The sequence below is a fragment of the Mesoplodon bidens genome (assembly GCF_964165515.1).
Source record: "Mesoplodon bidens genome assembly, contig: HAP1_SCAFFOLD_541, whole genome shotgun sequence".
Classification (NCBI taxonomy): Eukaryota; Metazoa; Chordata; class Mammalia; order Artiodactyla; family Ziphiidae; genus Mesoplodon; species Mesoplodon bidens.
In genome coordinates, this window is record NW_027671719.1 from 49874 (window position 1) to 70628 (window position 20755).

The 20755-nt window shown below is 35.6% G+C and overlaps 1 long non-coding RNA gene across 3 annotated transcripts in view; it reads left to right on the forward strand.

The window, feature by feature from the left end:
• The window catches only part of LOC308611123, a 68833-nt gene that overhangs the window by 38440 nt on the left and 9638 nt on the right, over nt 1-20755 (forward strand). For 2 of the 3 annotated variants that reach the window (XR_014014773.1, XR_014014774.1), the window contains 2 exons: nt 7899-7974; nt 8438-9261. This is a non-coding gene — a long non-coding RNA (uncharacterized lncRNA). Of the gene's footprint in view, nt 1-7898; nt 7975-8437; nt 9262-20755 lie in introns of those variants that run through there. The other variant, XR_014014772.1, reaches the window with a different exon arrangement.

Genomic DNA, 20755 nt, shown 5'->3' on the forward strand with positions numbered 1-20755 from the left:
CTTTTGAATAGTATTACCGTGTCATTAACAATAACTCAATTTCAGCTTTTCTACCAAAAGCTGAAATTGAGTTATTGTTGACGACACGGTAATACTTTAGAATAATATTTCTTATGGAGTCAGGAAAGCTGAAATTGAGTTATTGTAGATGACAAGGGAATACTATGCTAATAAAAGACTAAAGGCACCCTGCATCCTTGATACAAATTAAAAGATAGATCAAATGCCTTCGAAGAGGCAAGTCTACCCTCTTTCCCTGAAATAGATAAGAAGAAATACTATCTACTAAGGAATGTGAAAGAGAGATTTTGATTTGTAATGAATATATCATTTTGGAAGTGTGCTTTGGTATCATTAAGTCTTCATTTATTTTCTTACTGATTTACTCAGCCCCCATTATTTTCTGCCATATGCATTACCCCATGTTAGATGCTGAAGTGGAGAGGGGTGATAGCAAAGACGAATTGGGGAAAATGGAAATTAACAGTGTACCAAAGAAAACTTAAAGGTCTGCAGAAAATCGTAAGGACATCTGGAAGAGGTGGTCACTTGCTCTGGCTTGAGGGAGCTGGAGAAATCATTTCAGGTGAGGTCATGCACGTCTTGGTCCAAACATTGCAGTGCGACTTCACCAGGTGAAAAGGATAGGTATTCCTAGAAGACACACTAGAAATCACAGAGTGGGGAGAGGAAATCAACAGCAACAAAAATATAACAGTGCATTAGGCAATAATAAAAGTTTTCAAAATGACTAGTCATAGGGTTTGGGAAGAATTTTAAGACAAGGTGATTAATAAAAGAGATAGGACCACACTGTATAAGTTTTTGTTGTTGTTTGCTTCATAATTCCTAAAGAAAATGGCAGAGTCAGCCAGTACAGTAAAGTGTAATGTTTACAGTCAAAGAAGTCTCAAGGTAGGGTAAGAAGCAACAGTAGAGCTCTGGTCTGCAGTGTCATGCATTCCAACTGCCTTTTCTGTGCTTTTTCTTCCTTTTGTGCTCTCTGCAAGTCACTTAGTGTTCTTATGTTATCTTCTGTGTTTCCTCTTCTTAAAAACATCCAGCAAAACCAATTCGGCCTAAGGTGTAGAGCCCCAGAGTGAGGGCCATGCTAAGCCACAAGAAATGACACAGATTATGGAATCAGGATTATTAAAGAAATATCAGTGGGGAGAAATAAGGTCGTGTCTATGCTAATTACCGACATCCAAAGGGAGTATGAACTCCTACGTTTTACTTAGTGGCATTACCTAACACACATTTCTACAGTGAGGCAGGAGGAGAGGTAATCATCCTCAGAAATGTAGTTGTGAACATATTCTTAGTTCTAACACACCACTCCTACTTGTCCTGCTCTCCCAATTCACTTGGCCACATGACTTGTTTTGACACTACAGGCCATTGGGTACCAACCATCACGGATTAGTCTGTAAATATGTTTTCTACTTTAGATGCCTAATTTCTCATTCGTTATTTGCTTTGTTCCCTTCTATGTCCAGTCACTCTCCTATCTATTTTCTCTAGTCTCTAAAAACTTGACAGCAAATTTATGGTAATTAAAATTTTATTTGATTTTTATTACTTCATACATTTAACTTACATATCACAACAAAGTACTTTGTGAGCAGAGTGGAAGGTCATTGCATTAAGGAAGTTTAGGGACACTAAAAAGAGATTTTGTGGAAAATGTAATGTTTAACCTGGATATACCTATAGGTAAGATTATAAGGTGGCAGAAAAGGGAGTGTCAGGCAAGAAGTTTGGAAGCCAGTAGGATTAGAAGTATTTAAGAATGTCATAACCAGGTGGCTTGAAACTGTCCTAAAATGCAGTAACCAACCATTGTCACTGGTTGGTTTCTCTGGAAGTAGATGTTGAGGATGGGGTGGGGTGGGGTGTGCAGAATGTTTAAGAAGAATCAACACCCAATGAAAGACGAAAACAAGGATTGCGTCAGGAATAAAAATGATAAAACTTTTAGAAATTATTAGTGTAAGCCACTGTTAATAGATTAAAAGAGACATGATGCTTTTGATTATCCCAGTGTTTACAGAAAATGGCACATGACACCATTTAACACCCTTTCATAGTAACCAGAACAACAACATAAACCTCAGCAGACGAGAAATGAAAAGATACTTATTTTAACTTGATAAAGACAAAAGTCAAAAAACAAAACAAAATAAACATCATACTGGACAGTGAAGTGTTTAAACCGTTTCTTTTAAAATTGGGAACATGAAAAGAATGCCCACTGTCACTGCTCTATTCAGCGTTGTGCTAGGAAGTCTAGTTAAAGTAGTAAGACAAGAAAGGAAACTATCATGTATAAGAAATATAAAGGAGGAAACAAAATCATTATTAGCAGTAGAGAAAATAGTTGTCAACATGGAAACAAAACTCTAAACAAAGTTTTGAATTTCACAGACAGTTTAGCATGTTTGCAGGATATAAGAATATTACCCTAAAAAACGAATGCAGTTACATATCACAGCATCAAATTATTACGAAACATGAAGACATCATTTATAGAAATATATAATGCCCAAGAATAAATCTAAAAGAATATGTGTTTATGTCCTTTATGGAAGAACATTTTCAAATTTTATTGAAAAACATTGGATAAGTCCCAAGACATTATTAACAGAATATCAGTTTTCCTCAAATGTGTCTAAATACCATTCTAATAAAAATCCCAAAGGTGGTACTTACTTAACTGGGAAGAATATTCCAAAATGTATATGGCAGAAATAGGGCCAAAATAGCCAAGAAAACAATATTTCTCTAATAGCCAGATGCAGATTCCAGGAAAATGACATATAAATGAATATAAGTAATCTAATATTTTTAGAATTTGCTTTGGCCATACTCCTGGTCTTATTCTACTTGTAGCAGATGGCTTTAAAGAGCATTAGCTATGTATATATTAAATATAATATAAATATATCAATATTAAATATTATATTGATATATAAATGTAATATACTAATATTTATATTAATGTATAACAATTATGTATTATATTAATATATATTTTTGCCTAGCATATATTATATACAAAATGTATGAGTAATGAAATGTATTTATATGGTTAATATGTTCATAATATTAATATGATAAATCCTGTAATATTGATTATAAAACAATGATAATATATAAATTATATATATTATATTTATATATATATATTATAAATATATAATTATTATTATCTGATATAATACACTATAGTTAACATATTCTATATAACACAATATATCATGTATTAGTATAAGACAATTATATTATGTAACATGAATATAATACATCTATACAACTATATATATTTTAATTATACATTATACATACAAGTATGTATAGCTATTTATAATTTTATTTACATAGGAATCTGTTCATCATAACAATTGATGTAAAAATATGCAATATTTTCAATCAAATGGGCCTTAACCTCACTACCTACACATAACTACTTTTACAGTCGTGAACCCTGTCTAACTCATGCTTGCATATCTCTCAACCTGCTTTTCTACACATGCACATAGACACACACTTATACACGATATATATGTATACTACCAGTTTTCAGTTCAATGTATATAACTATATAATATATATAATTATATTCCTGTGCATGTATACAAATATAAATCAAAGGTATGTGTTTAGGTATGTATTTCATATGCTTATAGAACTATATCATACAAATAATGTATGTGTATATAAATACATGACTATATACATACATACACAGAAATATACTTATTTAAACAAAAGGGACCTAAATAAACATAGTTCTCTAAGAATAAAACTAGTTATGTCTCACTGTTTCAATAACAGTTTAGAGTTTTCTACTGTATGTGCTTCTATAATTGTTATGAACAATTCCCATTTGTTGAATGTTAAGTTGTTTTAATGTTTTGCCATTATTAATGAAGCTCTAAAGAATACGGTGGGCAAGATTACTTGAAAAACTCTCCTAAAGGAAAAGGGTTAGGTATGCTAGGTTAAATGTACAGAACTTATTTTTAAGTGCGTGGTTGATTTTTGAAGTATGCAGTAGAAATTTCCCGGACCTGTGAAAGAAGGGTGGTACATGTGTGAGAGTTATAGCTATGTTAGGAGTGGATTGAAGATATTGATAGCTTAGAACAGAAGCTGGAAATCCTGTTTTTATGGAGCTAAGTGACAAATATTTTAGGCTTTGTAGACCAAAGAGGCAAAATTGAGGTTAATATTTATGTACTTAGGTAACCATTTAAAATGTTACCAGTTAAAACGTGAAAATTATTCATAGCTCATAGGCCATAAAAATAGGCATCTGTCTGGATTTGGAACACAGGCCATAGTTTAATGACACACCTGACATAGAGACTTGTTTTTAAGTGGCCATGACCACATGAGAGGCAGGAGGTAAGACTCCATCCCTACTAGATGGGAAGTTAGAACTAAACCTATCTATCCCTAGCTTCACCTTCAATGAAAGGGTGTGCCAGGAGAAAAAATATCTGCTGGCAAAGGGAGACTAAGACCAAATTCTCTTGGCTTCTGCTCTGGGTAGGAAACAGGTAGGAAATCTCGAGAATTCTGAACCCCAGATCCGTGTACACAGTGTTTGGGTTGCAAGTTTATGTGCGGTCTTGCAAACAGAAGCTAAGAAATTAACTTAAAATGCTCCCAAATCGGTGGTATTCCAAACACAAAACTAAACCCTTTCTGGAGAGGTAGATCTTCAACACAGGCCTATAGCCTTCCCACAGATAAAGTTTAGCTAAACATGAGCTCATGATCTAAATTTACACAATAATGAAGAAATCAGCTAGAAGTGGAGAGAATCAGCAAAAAACAATCAATACCAGAATTAGATTCCCAAGGCCATCCATCAGATGTTGGACTAATCAGGTGCAAGGCAGAAAATATACATAAAACTAGAACTGAAACAAGGAACAAGGATGTTTTAAAAGACTGGGTAGGATCTTTAAAACATTTTTCAAGTACGTCATTGATAAAGCTAAAAACTCAAAGGTCATGTAATACAGCAGATTAATCATGGAGAAGAGTAAATTTATGCTGTTTTTAAAAATATGGCAGATCAGATTTTCTGCCTAATTATATAAGTAGATTTATCTTTAAAAAATACACATTATTTTAAAGACTTATTGGCTGTAAAATAAGTTAAGGGTGTTTCAAAGGGCTTCTCTCCAAAGAAAAGTGAGAAGTAGCAAAACACAGAAAGTCGAGGGGAAAAAATGTCAATATATACATTGCGATAGGGTGAACTTAGCCTTAGGCTAGCAACAATGTGGACGAGCTGACCCTTAGATACTTACAACTAAGCTGGAATCTTCAAAAAGTTCAAGTATTTATAACTAAAAAGATTTCTTAAAATTAATAACCAAGTGTTTTAATTGACATCAGAAGAGTAAAACAATAAACCCTGAGAACATAGAAAAATAGATAATAAATATATGAGCAGAACTTAATAAAACAGAAAAAAGTATAAAATTGAGGAGATTTAGTAAGTCCAAAGAATATTCTTTGAAAAGATTTAAAAAACACACTTTGATTAAGCAAAACAAAAACATAAGTGAATAATATACAGAAAGAATCAGGACAATGTTCTAGCAGAGAATATATGAAATGCCAGTAAATTTGAACATTTCTGTAAAGTGGACAATTTCCTAGCTCCTAAAGTTTACCAAAACTGACACAAGAGGAAATTTATAGCTGGAGTTCTTTCAGCAGTAAAGGAATTATGTCAATAGTTTACAGTCTTTCACCAAGAAAATACCAGACCCAGCCAGATCATTTGGGAGGTGAATTCTATCAAACTTCTGTTAAACAGATAACATCAATATTAACTAAGAAAAACTTCTAGAGATAGCGAAGGAAGAATTCTCCTTTATTCATCTTATGAAGTCTATATAATCCTAATACTTAAAATAGATTAGGACTGTAAGGAAAAAGAAATTTACAGGTCAAATTTACTTGTAAATATAAAAGCAAAAATTTTAAACTATGATATTAGCTACCCAAGTTCACTAGAGTAAGAAAAATCATGAGCAAGTTAGGTCATCCAATGAATGAAAAGGTAGTTTAAAGTCAAGAATATATATCAATAGATTGAAATCACCACATTTTATTTCTTTCATCTGTCTCTTTAAAAAATTGATAAGTACTTATATTGATCTCTGTTGTACTAGGCACTGTGCTAAGTCACTTACATATTTACTCCTTTAAACCTTCTATCATCCCTGGGGGAAAGTTCTATTTTGCTTCCATTTCTTAGCTAAGACTCTAACCCCCAGGAAAGTGAAGCAACATTTGTAAGTTTTTGTGGATGGTCAGTGATGGGACCAGTACAGGAACATCCACAGTCTGTGCTTGGAAACAGTGCCGCATGTTGACACTCACATTACAGATGAAAGGAAAGGAACCATGCACTTACCATATAGATTAAATCTCACATTCCAGGTTAAAGGAAAGGAACCATGCACTTACATTATAGATTAATACCCACATAACAGGTTAAAGGAAAAAGAAACATGTGCTTCTCTCCAAAGTTGTAAAGAAATCATATCCATTTCTTGATATATTTCCCAATTTCTTTTGCTTGTTTTCTGACCTTTGTAGTGCATTTTGCCATGAGGCAAATTTTAATTCTTATATAATTAAATGTATCCTTTTTTCTTTGTATCTTAGAAAGGTATTCCTCATGAATACTTTATTTCATGTCTCCCAGGTTTCTGATACTTTTACAGTTTCATTATTTTTTAACTTTTAACTAGTTGCTGTATCAAGAATTTAGTAATGATAGCCATATTTTCCCACTTTTGTTGAATAATTTTTGCTAGTGATCCAAAATGTGAATTTTATTTTAATCTCAATTCCCCTATGCTCTTGCATCTAATTTTAAGATGCTTCCTATTCCACTGGTTGTTTTGTCTATCTAAAATAAATGCTACCTTAATTATAATGTAATTATAATGTAATAAATGTAATTAGTAAACATAATATGGCATATAATAAATAGCATATATAAAATAACAAAATATAATTTACCATATAACAAGGTCCAAGGAGAGCAAAACTATACAATCACTTGAAATATCCCCCAAAAGATAGTTTATAAAATTCAATATTCATTTGTAATTTGAAAGAAAGAGTAAAATAGGGATTGATGAATCCTTCCAAAATAAGAAGAAATTATATGTCTACAAGAGAAAGAGGTAAATGATAAACTTTAGTAACACTGGCAATAAATGCAGGACAAGATGAGGATGCCTGATATAATGTTAAAGAAAAAGTATTATGTAACATTGTTTTTGCAGCACTGTTGAGTTCAGTGAAAAGAGAATCTCATAGAAATGAGTATCTCCTTCTTCTTAATGTCTGTACACTTGTCCATTGCATGAACATAATAGCTTATTTAGCCAATATGTTACTGATCTGCATCTGGATTTCTAGGTTTTCATGGAATTTTATTATGCACAATTGTTTCAAACACTAGGACTTCCTCTTATGTTTATATCTTTTGAAAGAAACAATATCTCCACAGATGATTTATCTGTGCTGGCTGCTAGCTGACTTTGGGTACTTCTCAGTTCTTCCCTTTACCTTCCTTGTCATTATGAAAATGGAAGGCAAGAAGGTCTCCTGTTTAGAGACTGTAAAGATAGATCTTGGTGATAAAGTCTTGGTGGTAAAGGCTAAAAGTGTCAACCCAGAACAAACGTTTTTCCAGCTGTAACTATGTGTGAATCCCTTGGCTTGATTCCGTAGAGGATGTAAGACAAGACTGTAGAATCTGCCGTCAAAGTGCTTCCAGTAGGATGAGCTAAGTGAAGTATGATGGCATATGAAATTCAAGACAAAATATAATGTCTCCTTTTCTCTCCTAGCAAAACTTGGTGGAGTGAATGTAGAAGTCACTGTATGCTTTGAATTAAAGGAACACAATAAATCTTGTTTTGGAAGGTAAGTATTCTGGTCTCTTTGTCTAGAAGAAGGAAAATGAGGTTAACCAAAGTTAAACTCATAAATAATTGAGCATTAATTAAATATCTGCGGTCTATGTTTGTCTTTGATCATAATTTCTCCCAATTTATAGACCTCTTTGATACTTGATGAATCCTTGTCAAAGATGCACTTAACAATGATTATTACTTGTGTATTAGGTTTTGCCTGGGCCCTGAAGAAACTATCCTAAATTACCAGCTATGATTGTCACTTGATTTCCTCACAGAGAAAAATCAGAACCCCTTGTCTTAAGTGGCTTGGAATGTGAAAGTAGTTAGTCTCTTAGATATTGTTAGAGGACCCTAGAGAGCCCATTGGTGAAAGTTTGGAAAACATTGGGCTTCTTAAAATTGATTCTTGTAGTGCTTTAGGAAAGATCACTGAACCAAAAGGATAACGGTGTTTCTGGTTCTGTTGTTAGCGTTCTCCATGGAAACATTGCTGAAGCTTCTGGACTCAATTTCCTTCCCCATGTGTGAATGTCACTGAAAATATCCAACTCCATTCTATCCCCATATAACTTCAGAAACTAAGCAAAATGAAGACTCAAAATTCATTTCAAATAATGAAATGAATATATAAGGTAGAATGGAACTGGAAAAATACCTGGTTTAAATTCTGGAAAGTACCAACTATACAATTCTGGATAAGTTGCTTACTCTTGCTTAGTCTAATTTAATGCCCATCTCACAGGAGGTTATGATGATTAATTTAATATCTTTGTATAACACACAGTGTTATGTAATTTCTTCTTGTTTTTCTTGAGTAAATTCGTATCCTTAAAGCAACTCACTGTAAACAATAGTTACTTACTTGCTTAAATTACTCTTATCTTCTATTATCACCTGAACTGTGTCCTGCTCAAGTTAGTATGTGGAAGTCTTAACCCCCAATACCTCGTAATATGACTGTATTTGGAGATAAGGCCCTGAAATAGGTAACTGAAGTCAAATGAGGTCAAATGGGTGGGCTCTAATTCAATATGACTGGTGTCCTTATAAAAAGAAAATATTAGGACACAGACATGAACAGAGAGAAGACCATGTGAAGACAAAAGGAAAACATGGCATCTACAAACCAAGAAGAGATACCTCAGAAGAAATCAATCCTGTTGACACCTTATCTCAGATTTCTAGCCTCTACAACTGTGAATGAGTAAATTTCTGTTGTTTAACCTCCCCAGTCTCCGGTACTTTGTCATGGCACCTCTAGGAAACGAATACAACTTTTTATGGCCTCCTTGTCTCAAGTTGAAAGTTCAGTATTTGGCATCATAGCTAAGAAACAAAAATATCATCTACATTCGTTGTTGTAGCCTTTCTTCCCCATTCTCATTGCCAGTAATTTCCATATTTGGGTCTGTTTTCTGTATCTTGTAAACAGAGCGTTACACTCATTTCTAGTCTTACTGTTAATATACAATAAATGTGCAGATTCCGAATAGATTTTGGAGAAGTGCAACATATAGTTGGTACATGTGTGATATGTGTGTATTCATATAATTTATACTTTTTCTCTATTTTCTTCCTTTGGTGTGAGCTAAGTTTCTCTGCTTTTGTGACTAGCACTCCTGAATACTAATCCCTGAATTTAATTCACCAAAAATTATCAAAAATAATAATAATCTGGGGAAAGAGAGAGTGATAGAGGGAGATGAACAATCAGGCAAGAGCAGTACTATGAATTATTAGGGTCTTATTAATAAGATTATGTTAGTCTAGAGGAAATGACCATAAGTATCATCAGTGAGCCCAGTTGGTCTTTACTGACTGCTAGACACATCCCTGAGTTCTGTTCTTAGTCTCCAACTGTATGATTACTACTGTCTGGAAGTATTATTTGAACAACTAAAGTCACTTAATGGAAAAGGAATATGTCTTTAGAGAAGCAACAGTCATTTTTCTATCTGATTAAAAAGCAATGTTGACTGTCTGGAAACCTCAGTCATATTTGTAAGCAGGAAAGCATTGGCTATTAAAAGTGGATGATGTAAAGAGATGAGCAGAAACTTTGGTGATAGGTATACCTGGATTTAATTCTCACTTCTACCACTTGGCAGCTGAATAGCCTTAGGCAAATTTCATACCTCCCAGAAATTCACTTAATTCAGTCTGTAAAATGGCATAATAACTTATTATAGCATCCTTTTAGGAATTTTAAATCACTTATTGAAATAAAAGTACACACTATATAGACAAGTATGGATTCCTCAATAGGTGTTTGACCTTTCATTTCTCCAGTATCCCACCCCCATCAAATAAAGAAAAATACTTTTTAAAATTTATGAATATTTAATTGTTCTAAAGTTAAAGCCATAAAAATAAAAATAACCAAATGGCCTACTATCATACCATTAGAAGAACAAAAAAATAGGTCTTCATGAGAGTTCCAAATTAGAATACAAGTTTTCATTAGGCACCTGTTTATGTATGCTATTCTGCTCTTTACAATAAATAATTAAATTTAAAAGACTTATTTCCTCACTTTTAAGACTTTATTAGTTTACAAATTACATATTGACCTATGCTAAATTTTATACCAACCCATGCTAATGAATTCAGTACAGAAAACAATAAACACTGAACTCAAGCAAACTACACACACACACACACACATATATATATATACATATATACACGTATATATATATATTTTATATATATATATATATATATATATATATATATATATATTACTTGAATGCATTTATATCCTACCGTGTCTCATAAATCATTGTGGTAACTCATCGGAATACAGACAATCAAATATAATGGTAAAAGCACTTAATATAAACAGGGTCAAGGATACATAGACAGAAGATGAAGAAAAGATGAGGGAAATGTGAACAGGAGGAAGTGTAGTTAATCGAGTTGTATGTTTTGCCCTTAATATTCTCTGTGTGGGGACTTCCCTGGTGGCACAGTGGTTGGGAATCCGCCTGCCAGTGCAGGGGACATGGGTTCGAGCCCTTGTCTGGGAAGATCCCACATGCCGCAGAGCAACTAAGCCAGTGCGCCACAACTACTGAGCCTGTGCTCTAGGGCTCATGAGCCACAACTACTGAAGCCCACGTGCCACAACTACTGAAGCCCCAGCACCTAGAGCCCGTGCTCCACAACAAGAGAAGCCACAGCAATGAGGAGCCCGCACACCACAACGAAGAGTAGTCCCCGCTCGCCCCAACTAGAGACAGCCTGTGTGCAGCAACAAAGACCCAACACAGCCAAAAATAAATAATAAATAACTTTATTTTTCAAAAAAGATTCTCTGTGGATAAAACAACATGTAAATAATTGGTTACAAAGCCACATTATTTTAAGGTGCCAGACTGCACCTTAACAGTCTGACACAAAGGGACAGCACAGGAAAACTATTCAAAGATAAAGATTTTTAAATCTTTGCAGTTTGAAACCTTTTAGAGCAAGTGTAATGAGCTTGACACACATTTCAACACTCAACATGTTAATCACATGTTCAAAGTATGTCTCAAACTCATTGGAAATAGCTGTTGTCTCTGTCCCTGATATCCAAAACTGATCTGTGATGTGTAAAACTCAGGAGGTATTGATATCCACTTTTTGGCATCTGAACAGGAAACAAAGTTGTTTTGCAGTGATAATAAAGAATGAAGTAAATGCAAAAGGATACAAAAGACAAAGTACTGAGGGAATGTATTAACAAAATGAGTCAAACTAAATTCTGGTGAACTGGGGCCTACGATTGTACACACTCCATGGAAATACCCCAGCCTAAATACTGGCATACGAGGAAGGGTACTGCGAAGCCCATCACAGTATAATCCTTTAAAATGTCCCTTTCAAGGTTGGCTCCACTCAACACTGAGTATAGGTAATCTTCCCATGTGGCAGAAACACTGGCTGCCCAATGATTGACCAAGAAATTAACACACTAATGAATAAATGATGCTAATTTATTTCTATCCCTGACAACGGGAAACAACACACACTCTGTGTCAATGGTATGTCCTCTTTCCCACTTTTCTAAATGGTAAATTATGGTTTTCCCTTCATTGCTTTATATCATGTGTGGCAGGCATGTTGGGAAATGGCTATCAATGGTTCTGTTATTGATTTCTACCTTCATTTCACTGTGGTTAAACAAGATACTTTGTATGATTTCAATTTCTTAAAAATGTATTGGTACTTGTATTGTGGCCTAACATATGGTCTCTCCTGGAGAATGTTCCATGTGTACTTGAGAAAAATGTGTATTCTGCTGTTGTTGAGTGGAGTGATCTATATATGGCTGTTAGGTTTAGTTGGTTAAATGTGTTATTCAGTCCCCCTACCTCTCTACTGATCTTCTGTCTAGATGTGTTATCCATTATTGAAAGCAAGGTATTGATCTCCAACTATTATTTTAGAACTATCTATTTCTTCCTTCAATTCTGTCAATGTTTGCTTTCCATATTTGGGGGTTGTTTGGTACATATATGTTTATAGTTGTTATATCTTCTTGATAGATTGAACTTGCTATCAACTTATAGTGGCCTCCTTTTCCTCTTGTGATAGTTTTTGATTTAAAGTTTTTTTTGTGTGATATTAACATAGCCATCCCAGATCTATCTTCCTTCCTTCCTTCCTTCCTTCCTTCCTTCCTTCCTTCCTTCCTTTCTTTTTCTCTCTCTCTTTCTTTTTTGTTACTATTTGCTTGGGATATTTTATGCTATGCTTTAGCTTTCAAGCAACTTGTGTCTTTTGCAATCAAGTGAGTTTTTTGCGGACAGCATATACTTGGATTATGGTTGTTTTTCAAGTCCATTCTGCCAATGCTTATCTTTTTATTGGAGAGCTTAATCCACTTACTTTTTCAAAAATTACTGATGAGGAAGAACTTAATTCTGTCTGTTTCCTGCTTGTTTTCTGTATGTCTTATGCATTTTTTGCCCCTCATTTACTCCATTACTGACTTCTGTGCTTAGCCGATTTTCTTGTGGTGAACCCTTGATTCCCTTTTCATTTCTTTTTGCATATAGTCTATTGATATTTTCTTTGTGGTTCTCAAGAAGATTACATTTACCATTCTAAAGTTAAAACAATATAATTTCAATTGAAACCAACTTCAGTAGCACACAGAAACTCTGTTCCTCTACAGTTCCATTCCTCCTCTTTACATTATTGTTGTCACAAATTGCACCTTTATACTTTGTGAGCCCAATAACATGAATTTATGATTATTTTATGCATTTGTTTTTTCAATCATGTAAGAAATAAAAAGTAGAGTTACAAGCCAATAACACAATACTGACTTTAGTATTTGCCCATGTATTTATCTTTACTGGAGATTTCTATTTCTTTCTACACCTTCGAGTTGCTGTCTAGTGTCCTTTCATTTCAACCTGAAGGTTCAATTTAGCATTTCTCCTAGGGCAGTGGTAGGAAGTTGTAAAACAAACGCCCTCAACCTTTGTTCATCTGGGAATGCGTTAATTTCTCCCTAAGTTTTGAAACCAGTTTGGCCAAATATAGAATTCTTGGTGGACAATGTTTTTCTTTCAGCACTTTAAATATGTCTGGCCTCTTGCTTCCGTGGTTTCATATAGGAAATTAGCTCTAATCTTTTTGAGGATCCCTGCTTTGTAACAAATTTCTTTTTTCTTTCTCCTTTGGGAGAAAAGATTCTTTCTGTCTTTTGGCTTCTGAGAGTTTGATTGTACTGTTTCTTACTGTGGGTTTCTTTTGGTTTCTCTTAGTCCTGAAATCAGCCAAAGATTTATAGCAACCAAACACATACTGAACCAGGGAAGAGGCAATTTGAAAATGGCAGGAAAGCTTTGTGGCATTTTTACTTGCCCTTGCCCCATCCACTGTTAGTGTAGTGATGTTCTTAAAGTGGTGGAGTCTTAATGCAGTGATAGTCTTAAAGTAGCAGCAGACCATTCCTAGTATGGGACCCTCAATCCTGCTTCAGGAGGGAGCAGAAGAGACCGTACTGTCAGATTATTATGTGTATCTGTTCTAACCTGTCTGGGAGCTACCTGAAGGACTGACACAAGATGCTTATCTCTGCCTTAGCTAACTTGGAACACAGTCTGGAAAAGCAGCGGTCATTGCTCAAAAAAAGTGCAAGGTGAGCTAACAAAGCACAGATGGCTGGGGCAGAAGACTGTGCATTGAAATACAGTAGACCACAGAAGATGCAGGAGCCAAAGTTGGTGGAGATTCTTTGGGAAATTAGAACCTACAAAAAGTACACATGTGTCTGGAGAAACTAAGAAAGCCACATGCATACTCAAGATAAGATGCATGTTCTGAAAACACCAGAGGAGTCTCTAAGCTTTGACCATGGGCTGAGCCCTGAACTCAATGCAGGTCAGCTAAATGTTGAAGGAGTGATCCAGCAATCTGCACAATGGGCAGAGGTGTGTGATTTTGAGTGTGCATGTGGATGTGCTTGTGTATATTTATTTTTGTTTGTTTTAGGTGCAGGAATTCAAGGAAATCTCTGTCAAAACATTAGCTAAACATGAACTAAAGGAACAGAGACTTCAGTGCGTACATACGATAAGGAAAACAGTCATTGCAAAGATAGTTTGGAAAGGTCCCTAAACAGACTTCTACAGCCTTGAACAATCAAAAGCCCAGGAAACCCTGGGAAAGTGGGAGAATCTGATTTCCATAGATACCACATTATAATATTTGAAAGACAAATTTTCAACCAAAAAAATCACAAGGTATACAAAGACATGGAAAAATATGGTCCATTTAAGAAAACAAATTAATTGATGAAACCATCCCTAAGGAAGCCCAGACATTTCTCCATTGCATATTCTTGCCTCCTTTGTCATAGATTCATTGACCATGAGTGCATGGGTTTCTTTCTGGGCTCTCTATTCTGTTCCAGTGATCGATGTTTTTGTGCCAGTACCATACTCTTTTGATTACTGTAGGTTTGTAGCACAGTCTGAAGCCAGGGAGCATGATTCCTCCAGTTGTGTTCTTCTTTCTCAAGACTGTTTTAACTATTCAGGATCTTTTGTGTTTCCATACAAAGTTTAAAATTATTTGTTCTAGGTCTGTGGAAAATGCCCTTGATATGTTGATACAGACTGCATTGAATCCGTAGATTTCCTTGGGTATGATGGTCATTTTAACAATATTAATTCTTCCAATCCGTGACCATGGTATATCTTTCCAGCTGTTTGTGTCATCTTTAATTTCTTGTATCAGTGTCGTATAGTTCCCTGGGTACAGGTCTTTTACCTCCTTAGGCAGATTTATTCTTCTGTATTTTATTCTTTTTTACGTGATTGTAAATGGGATTGTTTCCTTAATTTCTCTTTCTGATAGTTCACTGTTAGTGTATAGATATACGATAGATTTCTATATATAAATTTTGTATGCTGCAAATTTACCAAGTTCATTTTTGAGCTCTGATAATTTTTTGATAGTGTCTTTCAGATTTTCTATGTATCCTGCCATCTGCAAACAGTGACAGTTTTATTTTTTCCTTTCCATTTTGGAGTCCTTTTATTTTTTTACTTTTCTTGTCTGATTGCTGTGGCTAGGACTTCCAAAACTACCTTCAATAAAAGTGGTGAGAGTGGGCATCCTTGTCTTGTTCCTGATCTTAGGGGAAATGCTTTCAGCTTTTCACCATTGAGTATGTTAGCTATGAGCTTGTCATATATGGCCTTTATTATGTTGAGGTATGTTCCCTCTATGCCCACTTTCTGGAGAGTTTTTACCATGAATGGATATTGAATTTTTTTCAAAAGCTTTTTCTTCATCTATTGAGATGATCATATGGTCTTTAGTCTTCAATTTGTTACTGTGATGATAAGAGACCTAAGACAGCTACAGAGGCTAAGTGACCTTTCCCTCCCTGAATTGGTAGGTATCCTTGTTCTGCCTTCTAATTGAGTTAGTATCTGAGTAAAGAACTGCCAGGTGTCATTTAGTTCACAATACACTGCTGTGGCAATATAGAAATGAATTTGCCTAAATCATTTGGCTTTTCTAAATTATAGTAAATGAATATACTGAATGAATACTTCAACTTAAAGAAATGTTCTTAAAAATATATTAATGTAGGGACTTCAGCGGAGAATTGTAAACAAAATAAATAATTCAGGTAAAATTAAAGTACACTCAGTTGTATCCAGTTTCCTCTTGTAAATCTCTCTTTTTCATGTGAGTGGACAGTCACTGGAGAATATCTGTCTTGGGGCTAAGGAAATCTAAGCCTTCTTGGCCACACTGTATTCTCTTATGTCGTTTAATAAAGACACCAGTTGGGTTGCTGAAAAAATAGTGGGAAAAATCAATCCCTCACATCCAAAGGGCAGCTCTTGAAAATATGTGGATTGTTGTAGTCGTTTTGCTCTTCTGGCCTCAGAAGTTCTAATCTGAACCTTAGCCCCTCATGCAGAGAGACTTTTTAAACCAATTCGCACATTACTCATTATGTGACTGTTGAATAAGAGAAACCCAGCTCTTTTCCTGTGCTTTCAACCAGTTATCTTCTTCAAAAATTTGTTTGGATTGTTATACCTTATTCTTGCCTGGCAAGGGACTTATGGGAAGGTTCTTATTGTTTGAAAGTTTGGTGCCAGTATCTGCAAAGAAAGAAGAAAGTAAAGAAGGAAAGGTGTGTTTATCAAACATCCCAATAGTGAAGGTGTGTGAAAGCAACTTTTGAAAAAGTGAATCTGTCCGAGTTTAGCCGTATTATTACATCTTATTTTATTCATTGAACATAAATAATTATCAGTGAATCCTTTCTAGATTTTCTAGTTTCCCAAAGTTCCCTGTATTCACATTCTAAGCTGAAAAATGGTATTTTAAGTCACTGCTCTCCACCTTATATTATTTATAATCACCCTCATGACCTCTTCCTTCAAAGAAACGTGATCCTGAGAAGTGTCCTTTGTTTGTCTTTGTGGAAGAAGTGATGTGGATGCATCCTGGAGACCTGTGAGATGTTTAAATTGTGGCCTAATGAAACTAGGATGGAGAGTTCTGGAAAGATCTGGAAAGATGGCTGGTAGAGTGTGGCCAGATGTGGGAGAAGAGAGACGTACAGAGAGAGGGAGAGGAAATTTTCAGAGGGAGAAAATTAAACAAATAATTCAATAAGTTTTGTTGTGTGGTGTGGGATGCAAGCCTTTCTCTCCCCCTTTCCTCCACAATCTCTTTGTTAAAGACTGTGTTTTTCATTAGTTTTACTAAGATAGGATTTGCCGTTTTCTTTGGATACTGAGAATGGACCCATGGAAACAGTTACATTTGGGTTATCTCTAACTATCTTTAATGAAGAACATAAATATTGGCCACTCTATCTATGCACATGCTATCACCATGCCTTTTTTGTTCTCTGTTCATATATCTAAGTCCTCTTCTTTGAGGTCAATCTCAAATCTCATCTGAAATGTACATTTATTGATGGATTCAACCCATAATGAACTGTCCCTTCTTTGTCCTCCTTAGGCTCTGATTATTTATAAAAACTCATTTTTGAACTTAGAAACTGTCCAATATGATATATTAGTTATTTCATCAGCATCTTTTATATCCTCAACACAGTTATAAGCTTTTGTGGGGCTGGGATCATACATTCTGTAATTTTTCTCAGTACTTACACTTACTTTGATAGAAAGCGCATTCATTCATCTAAACATCATTTATTGAGTGTTAATTAAATGTCTCAACTCAGTAAATATTGTTGGAATGAATGCATGCATGAATGAGGGAGTATGCAATAGGTAGCCTAATGTACCGCCCGATGTGAAAAAACCAAAAACATAAACACAAAAGCAAGCCAAAAAGTGGCCCAGGACTTTCTGTAAAATATCCTGCTTTTGTTGGATGAGGCCATGAAAATCAAGATGCTCCTGAAAGGTCTTAAGAGCTGACCAAGAATAGTAAACAATTGAAATTCTCTCAGGCTTATTCAACCCTATCACTGGACACATTTATACCTCTCAGGAATGTTATTAAAAGAAGAGATTAATAAAGCTTTTATAGATGAGTTGATAAATCTCTAAATATTTAAATCTTCATTTCCTCCTAGGTGTCTCTATTTTGGGTTTCAAAAGATTTCAAGAAACCACAGGATAATTAAAAAAATTAGACATTAGCTTTCTTACCTTCATGTTTTTTTTTTTTTTTCTTTTTGCGGTATGCGGGCCTCTCACTGTTGTGGCCTCTCCCGTTGCGGAGCACAGGCTCCGGATGCGCAGGCCCAGCGGCCATGGCTCACGGGCCCAGCCGCTCCGCGGCATATGGGATCCTCCCAGACCGGGGCACGAACCCGTATCCCCTGCATCGGCAGGCGGACTCTCAACCACTGCGCCACCAGGGAGGCCCCCTTCATGTTTTTTGATGGTAAACACATTTTATTTTCTCCATAGTGCTGCCCAATTTCCACCAGTACAGTTCTTAAGTGAATTTTGCTCTGGATGGTGGGATATATAAGATGTCAATGAATTGTTTGTATAGGTTTTAGAATTCTTCAAAAGGGCCTAGCCATGGAAATGCATTGAATATTACTTAAATAAGTAAAGTAACTTCCTCAGAATTATTATTCTATTCTGGTTAGGATACTCTCTGCCCTGGTTTGTTAAAATTTCCCTCTAGAGTAGTTTTAATTTTGTTTCTGATAGGGTCCTAGGATTTATTGCCACACCCATCCTGCATCTGTTTTTCTTTGAATTACTCTCCTTGCATTTTCTGATTCCTACAGGGCCTTACAGGTTAGTGACAACCTGGCCATCACAACTCTGGGAAGGCCTACTTTTCAGAGGTGTTGATGTTTTCTGTACCTGAAGGTTTTCAAGAGATACCAATCTTCCTCACCACCTCCCTTGGCCCTCTTAATGGACTAAGCAGTTCCTCATGAAATTTCTGTAGGATATCTGTACTAACTTCTCAATATTGTTCCATCCTGGGTCTAAATTCCTGGCCTCAAGGTAATGTTAGATTTCTAGCTCCAGCCCCTATTTACATAAGGCCTATACTAAGGAACGGAACCCATAGACATCAGTCTGCTCTTATTTCTCTGGATTTAATTTCTCTGTTACTTTCTGAAACATGCAGGTGTTCCTTTCTTTCTTTTAATCTCAGCTATGTGCTTTTAACTTGTTCAAAATTGACCCAGAATTTACATGTGTCTCCAGTAAGAGTACATTAAATTGAGCTTAGTCTGCTCTTCTACGGGCATATTTTTTTTTTTTTTTTTTTGCGTTACGTGGGCCTCTCACCGTTGTGGCCTCTCCCATTAGCAGAGCACAGGCTCCGGAAGCACAGGCTCAGCGGCCATGGCTCACGGGCCCAGCCGCTCCGTGGCATGTGGGATCTTCCCGGACCAGGGCACGAACCCGTGTCCCCTGCATCAGCAGGCAGACTCTCAAACACTGCGCCACCAGGGAAGCCCCTACGGGCATATTTGAGATCCAAATAATTTGCTACTTAACTGGATTCAGTTACCTGTATATTTCAGGCACCTAAAACTCACCATGTTCCAAATTTCCCCCTTTATTGTTAGTAATTTTCTTGGGAATCTGGATAACATTAGATGGAATAAAGTTAGTGAGTGGCCCAGGATTGCCTGAAATTTTGTTTGTCAGAGTGGCCAGGGAAAGTTAAGCAAAGAAGACAACCAAATGAAAAACAGAATCACATTATTATGGCTGAGACAAGATTCCATGCAGAGCTCTCTGTAGAACTGGGTTGGGTCATAACTTATGCCAGAGCTCTAGGTGGGGTTGACACCATCTCATGCCAAGCTCTCAGTTCTGGGCTAACGTCATCTCTGGTCCACTCTATGGAGTGGAGACTTTGGAGGAATGGCCAATGTGTTCTGCGGTGTAGGAAGAGGGAAATTGTGAACGTTACTTTCTAAATTGTGGAGGAACTAACCACTGTAAATGTGCCTTGAACTATGGTTTTTAATTTGACCAGTCAGATCAATGACCTTCCCCTTGAATGAAATGCTGCTACGTATATGAGCAGAAAAACAAAACTGGTATAAGGAATAGATAGCTAGTGGGAAGCAGCCGCAGAGCACAGGGAGATCAGCTGGGTGCTTTGTGACCACCTAGAGGGGTGAGATAGGGAGGGTGGAAGGGAGGGAGATGCAAGAGGGAAGAGATATGGGGACATATGTATATGTATAACTGATTTACTTTGTTATAAAGCAGAAACTAACACACCATTGTAAAGCAATTATACTCCAATAAAGATGTTAAAAAAAAAACTAGTATAAGGAGATGGAGAGACTGGGAGTCTTATTTTCCCAGCAATTAACTTTTCCTCGACCACAACCTTCCCTTGAGTCTCCTAGACCTTGGGGATGATCGCAACCCCTTGGGTTGGGTGATGGCAACCCCATCTTCACTAGAACCTCTATAGTTAACTTTGATTTTTCCCACTCCGTCTATCCATCCCATGTATGCAGTCAGACATTTGATCTTGGACTTTTACTGACAAAATATCCTTGACTATAACCATTTCTTTTCACTCCCACTGCTACTGCTTTTGTCACTGCCTTAACTAGGGCTTTATCTTTAAGTCCTTTATATAAATATATAAATAAAATATACAAATAAATAAAATATAATATTAATTCTGATGATTTTAAAGTCTTTTCTTGATAAAGACTTTTCCTGATAAAGATACACAATATCTTATATAAATATTGTTGTATTATCTGTTCCTTTCTTAGAATTTTAGTCATATGATTCTATCTCTTGGTATGTCTAGAACTTTTTGATTGAATG